Genomic DNA, 6865 nt, shown 5'->3' on the forward strand with positions numbered 1-6865 from the left:
TCCTTCCAGTAGCACCTTAGGGACCAACTAAGTTTGTCATTGGTATGAGCTTTCGTGTGCATGCACACTTCTTCAGAAACCAATGAAAAACTTAGTTGGTCTCTAAGGTGCTACTGGAAGGAATTTTTTACATTTTGTTTCAACTACGTCAGACCAAGACCGGTTACCTACCTGTAATCAGGTGGTGCATGTTCAGGTAAGCATTGCTGCAACTTCTGTCAAATCCCTTAATTACTTTCCGCTTTCACTCTATATCTTTGGCTTCCCTTATCACATAAGGTTAGATATCCTTTGGAAGCCTTAAGCCAGAGATGGTCACAAAATTTCAACAGCTTGAGGCGTCCACCTGAAAAGCCCATCTTTGTTTTCATTCTATTTCTAAGCTCAGATTTGGCGTTAGAAGCGGCTACCAGACAGCTCAGAAGTTGGGGCTTCTCTGTTTCTCCCGTCCCACTCCCAAGGGTCCTCTCTATGTTGCAATGAGTGATTCTCAGACTCCTCCTAGTACTTACAGTTGCTGGAAACTGTGGCCCCTTCCTGATACTAACCACTTTACTCTAGGCCAGTGTTTGCCAACCCTTTTCCAAATAAATAGTTTAACCATATTCTGTCGTTGTTTTATTTTCTTTGGTGCCATCTATACAGGGAAAACCAGAAACAACCAAAGTAGCCTCATAGCTGCCAAGTTATCCCTTATTTTAAGGGATTTTCCCTTATGTTGAATAGGCTTCCTCGCGAGAAAAGGGAAAACTTGGCAGCTATGAGTAGCCTTTGAAGTATGTTCGTTTTAATCCCTAACCAGGAAAGTAGCAGAGCTCTCTCTTTTTTCATAAACCCTTTGATTTAATTTTTACAAAACAGCAGTAGCAACAACAACACAAAGTACATCAGTTCTACTAGCTCCTTTTTATTTCGTTTTATTTCCCTGCAACAGAATGGCTTGGGGTAAACTCTGTCACTCTGCATCCCAAAAGGCTCTGAGACAATCCTCCTAAAGTTGCAATACTGTAGATGAGGCATCCCCAAACTTCGGCCCTCCAGATGTTTTGGACTACAATTCCCATAATCCCTGGCCACTGATCCTCTTAGATAAGGATCATGGGAGTTGTAGGCCAAAACATCTGGAGGGCCGCAGTTTGGGGATGCCTGCTGTAGATCTTTCTCCTGTGTGATTCTCTTGCCCCTCTCGAAACAGCCACCCTGCTCTGGAGTGGCACAGCCTGTTGTGGCTTCCCCTCACACCACTGGGGGGATGAGAAAGTATTTCCGGGGAGGCCAGCCATACGATCCTTCCCCAGGTGGCTGCCATGGATGGCAGAATAACCAGCCAACGTCAAATTTGTGCCCAATCAGGGAAAGGCATGGAGGCCGAGACTGAGCAGATGATTTGAGGATGGAAGTTTCCATTCCAGTCCACCACTTGGAAATAAAAGCCAGTTGCACCTGAGTTTGGGAGCACAGTTGGCTGAAGAGCAACCTGCTCACCCTCCCTTGATGCTATTGTCTCACCTGCCTGCCCATGTTGCTTGCCTTCTCGAGTACCTTGTGTATTGACCTTGCTATAGTTAATTAATGGTTGCCATATGCAGAGTCAGGAAGGAATTTCCCTGCAGACTCATTGGGGCCATTTGAAGGTTTTGTCATCCACATAGCGAATGTCACAACCTTTGGCGGAAAAGGCATTGGGTGGAATCTTAGTCCATTAAAGGTTTCGGGGGAAAGTGGTGTACCACCCCAACCTATAGCAAGTGGTGGTATGATAACGGCAATTCTCCTCAGAGCAAAACTATTGAACTGTAGGGACCACAAGATTTTCCTGCTCAGGGGTAGGGGCCCAAAAGGTTTTTTTATTGTTTCTAGATGTTTCCACATGCTTCAATTTTCAAAGCCCATATGTATTACTGGACAGATACCACAAAGAGTAGCACGATCTACTTAGATCTCAAAGATCTCCTCTGGTCAGCACCGGCCCTATGAAGCAGAGTGAGGCAGCTGGCCTCAGGCTGCAGATCATGCATAGCTGCCAAGTTCCGGCCTGAGAAATAAGGGACTGGACCAGAAGTAGCAGACCGGAAGTAGCGCTGCCGCCATTTTGGAACTGGGCGGAGCATGCTCAGAAGCTACTTTTGATGCTGCTCTGCCCTGTTCCAAAATGGCCGCCACACCAGAAGTTGCGCTGTGGCCATTTTGGAACTGGGCCAAACAAAGAAATTTTGAAATGGGAGGGAAAGTGGGGAAATTATTGGCCTGGCAATTAAAAAAGAAACAGAATGAAAGAATAATTACAAATATTAAAATGGATGGGAAAAATTGGGTTAAGAGAGAAAATATTCATAAATGCTTCATGAAATATTATGGGAATTTGTATAAAGGAGACCATATTAATGAGAAAATGATAAGAGAATATATTAGAAAACACAAGTTAAAAAAGATAAGTGAGGATGAGAAAGAAAGGTTAAACAAACCTGTTTCCTTGCAAGAGGTACATGAAATAATTGGAAATCTAAAAGTAGGGAAGTCCCCTGGTACGGACGGGCTCTCGAGTAGACACTACAAAATCCTCAAGGAAGAAATAGGAGAGATTTACGTGAAAGTAGTTAATAAAATAATGGAAGAAGGGAAAATGCCCCAGTCTTGGAAAGAGGCCTTTATAACCCTCATACCGAAGGGAGACAAAATAGACTCAGTCGAGAATTATAGGCCCATATCCCTATTAAACGTCGATTACAAGATATTCGCAGCAATCATGGCAAAAAGACTAAAGGAGGTGCTAAATAGAATTATAGAAAAAGAACAACAAGGATTTCTCCCCAAAAGAAGGATGAATAATAATGTCAGAATTCTGATTAATTTGATCGAATACCTTGACTGGAACCCTGGTCGGGAAGCCGCCTTGATATTCCTGGACGCGGAGAAGGCATTCGACAATGTCAATTGGGAATATATGAAAGAAGTAATTAAAGAAATAGGAATAGAAGGGAATTTTCTTAGAAGTATAAACTCAATTTATGAAAAACAAAAAGGAATTTTGATAATAAATGGAGAGCTTTCCCAAGAAATTGAAATATCAAGGGGCACCCGGCAGGGATGTCCACTCTCCCCCCTCCTTTTTATTCTAACAATTGAAAGTTTATTGAAGGAAATAAAAGAAAGTGAAAAGATCAAAGGAATTAAAGTGGGAAGAAGCATGTATAAAACGCGAGCCTTTGCAGATGACGTCATTATAATTTTGGAGGATCCTCTAGAGACAATAGGGCATTTGAAAAAAGTCTTAAATGATTATGGAAAAGTTTCGGGTTTTAAAATAAATATGAATAAAACGAAAATTATTACAAAAAATATAAGAGAAAAAGGGATAAAAGAATTGAGAGAAAAATCAGGATGGGAAATCGTAAATAAAGTGAAGTATTTGGGAATCGAAATTACAGCCAAAAATATAAACCTATTCGAAAATAATTATGGCAAAAAATGGAAGGAAATAGAGAGAGAGCTAGAAAGATGGGGTAACCTACAAATGACGTTTTCTGCAAGGATAGCGGCGATCAAAATGGTAATATTACCTAAATTATCATTTTTATTTCAAATGCTCCCAATTGTGGAAAAAAAGGAAATATTCGAAAAATGGAGGAAGGGGTTGAGCAAATTTATATGGGGTAGAAAAAGGCCAAGGATACAATACAGATTGCTGACTGACACAAGGGAGAGGGGAGGATGGGGGGTCCCAGACTTAAAACTGTATCATGCGTCAGCAGGCTTGGTGTGGCTAAAAGAATGGGTAGAATTGGAGAATAAAGAGATACTAGACATAGAAGGGTTTAATAACACTCAGGGATGGCACAAGTATCTGTTAGAAGAAAAAAAAGGCGGATACAAAGAATTTAAGAACCATGTGTTCAAAGGATCTTTATTAAAAATTTGGTACGAATATAAAAATATCTTGGAGCAGAAAACGCCTTGGTGGGCCTCCCCTATGGAAGCAACTGCATTATTCAGAAAACTCAGGCAGAGTAAATGGCCGACGTATTCGGATATCCTAGAAAGAGAGGGAGAACAATTAAGATTGAAATCATATCATGAGCTTAAACAAGAATGCATGAGCTGGCTTCATTATGGCCAGATCCAAAGTCTTTTTACTAAACATCTGAAAATTGGTTTTTCCGAAAATAAATCTAAATTCCAGGAGATACTACTGGAAAATGGCGAGAAGCCAATGTCAAAATTTTATGCTTACCTTCTCGAGTGGGAATTAAAGGATGAATTGGTAAAAACCACGATGATACGTTGGGCCCAAGATTTAGGGAGACCTATATTTAGTAATAAATGGGAAAGACTCTGGAAAGAAGGAATGAAATTTACGGCGTGCTCAGGAATTAAAGAGAACATTCTTAAAATGGTTTACAGATGGCATCTTACGCCGGCCAAAATTGCCAAAATATACAAAAATGATTCCAACAAATGTTGGAAATGTAAAGAGAAAATTGGAAACTATTACCATTGCTGGTGGCAATGTGGCAAGATCCAAGAATTTTGGAACGGAGTATATGAAAAATTGAAAAAAATGTTGAAAATGACGTTCCCCAAAAATCCAGAAATATTTTTATTGAATATGATCCCAGAAAATATTCCTGAAGGAAAAAGAAATATACTATCATATGCTAGTGCAGCGGCCAGACTATTGATAGCTAAAAACTGGAAGGGTGAAAAAATGCCGACAATATATGAGTGGCAGGAGAAATTGGTCGAATTCATGAACCTAGATAAAATGACCACAGCAATTAGGAACATCCCCAAACAGAAATGTATTAAGGAATGGAAACAGGTAGAAGATTATTTAAGAAAAGAAAATTTTAATATACATCTGGTGATATGCTTAAATTGAAGTTAAGAAACAGGGAAAAATTAATAAAAAGGTTAAAATTAGCAGTAGGAATTCAAAGATAATCTAAAAGAAGCAAGAATTTGGTAAATATGTAAACAAAGCGATGTATGAACAGTGGGAAGTTTTTCTTTTTCTTTTTATGGTAATCTTCAATTTTCAATTTATAATTTTCATTCTCCGTTTTTCTTGTCTATCTTTTATCTCAGGATTTGTAATCCAAATCCTAAGCTTATATGACATTTTATTTGATACATTTTATGGGTGCTGATTTTGCTATATTATGTTATTTCATTTGTGTTATTAGTTATGTTATGTTATATCATTTAGCATTATCAGGTATACTATCTGGTATGCTAAGTTTTAAGCTCTTTGAAATGGAATTGTATTTCAAATTAGTGTCTATAAGCTTACCTTTTTACTATATATATGTGTGTATTTATAAGGCTACATATATACAGTTCTCCCCATCCCCTCTTTTTTTCTCCCGTCTTTTCTTTCCCCTTTTTGTTATCTTTTGTTGATGTTTGAACATGATCTTTTGTTAAAAAAAAAAAAAAAAAGCAGCATCAAAAGTCGCTTCTGAGCATGCTCCGCCCAGTTCCAAAATGGCCGCCGCGCCAGAATAAACCGGGGGGAAAACAAATAAAATCCGTTTTTTCGGCTGGGGACAGCTGGAAAAACGGGGGTTTCCCGGGGAATACGGGAGACTTGGCAGCTATGAGCAGATGCTGAGGTAGGGTGAGAAAACAGAGCTATGAGTGCCATGTGGTCTGCCCTTTACTGCCTACGCTAGCCTGCTGGCCTCAAGTGCAGTGGAATACACTGTTCTATCACCAGTAGTGGAGCAAGATTCAACTTTCAGTCCAATTGCCTTCTGCATATGCCTCGGGGGTAGAACGCCATCTTCCCCTTTGCCTCAGGCAGCAAAATGTACCAGTGTTGAGCCAGCCTCGCCTCTGGTATTCTACCTTGTATTTGGAGAGCTCTTTTAAAGACACAGGCACCAAAAAACACACAGAACATAGGCACAGACTCCTAGCCCCCCCCCCCCAGTGTTCAAAGGGTGTTTGGATGCTCCCCCTGGCAACATGTCAAATAGGGCCTCCTCAGTCATCAGGAGAAGCTTCCCTTCCCTTGCCACAGCTACTGTGTTACAGACTCAGACTTGTCAGGTTGTTCTCTCTACTACAGTACTCTGAAATTTGGGCAACATTGTAGATGGCTCTCTTTATGAAGAGTCTCCATACAGAGCCCGCCCATCTATTCACATCATAGTAGAACCGTAAATTAATACAGTCTGTCCATTGTTTTCTTTAACTTTTAGCGATCCATCATGCAACATTTCTCTGTTTATTGCCTAATAGTTAAATTCCACACTCTATATAATTTTGTGCTTCCAGTACGGTTGATCAGAAGCTATTAATGAACTGCCATTAAGGCTGCATGGCCGCAGAGTGTACCAGCTGAAAGCGGCTGTGGGGGCCCTGATTACAGACATTAAAATGGTGTGTATTGGCTTACTGCCGCTTCCCAGCGGGAAACCTCACTCGTAATTCCTTTGCATCTAGTCTCAGCAGGAGAAGATTGACAGGATTGAAAACCATGTCAACAGTGCCGCTGTGAATGTTGAAGAGGGAACCAAAAACTTGAGGGAGGCAGGGCTCTGCTCCTGCTGGCGAATCAATGGCACTCTGCCTCCCAGCAATCTCCTATATTAACCCAATTGATCCGCCGTCTTTACTGTGAAGGAACCAGCAATTAAGGAAATAAGGAAAAAATGACCCATACGTAGTAGGGGGAGCGAGGGAGATCAATCTGTCTCATAATGTCCTGTGACATCCAAATTGCCAGAAAATAACTTCTCTTGCCTAAAGCCTTGTGGCGAGACTGCTCTGTTTCTGTTTCTAATGAAACAGTGGCAAAAGCCGGGGAAGGGTTAAAGAACCGGCCCACCATGAGCTGAAAGAACAGTGGTGGTGCAGACAT

The 6865-nt window shown here is 40.7% G+C and overlaps 1 long non-coding RNA gene across 1 annotated transcript; it reads right to left on the reverse strand.

Annotated features, from left to right (window-relative positions):
* Window positions 1–3888: 3888 nt before the first annotated feature.
* Window positions 3889–4306, reverse strand: LOC148683753 (uncharacterized). The gene is made up of 2 exons (XR_015946606.1): window positions 4232–4306; window positions 3889–4033 (listed from the first exon to the last, which is right to left on the reverse strand). It is a non-coding gene; the product is annotated as an uncharacterized LOC148683753 (long non-coding RNA).
* Window positions 4307–6865: the final 2559 nt, after the last annotated feature.

The sequence above is a fragment of the Zootoca vivipara genome, chromosome 12 (genome assembly GCF_965207765.1).
Source record: "Zootoca vivipara chromosome 12, rZooViv2.hap1.1, whole genome shotgun sequence".
Taxonomy (NCBI): domain Eukaryota; kingdom Metazoa; phylum Chordata; class Lepidosauria; order Squamata; family Lacertidae; genus Zootoca; species Zootoca vivipara.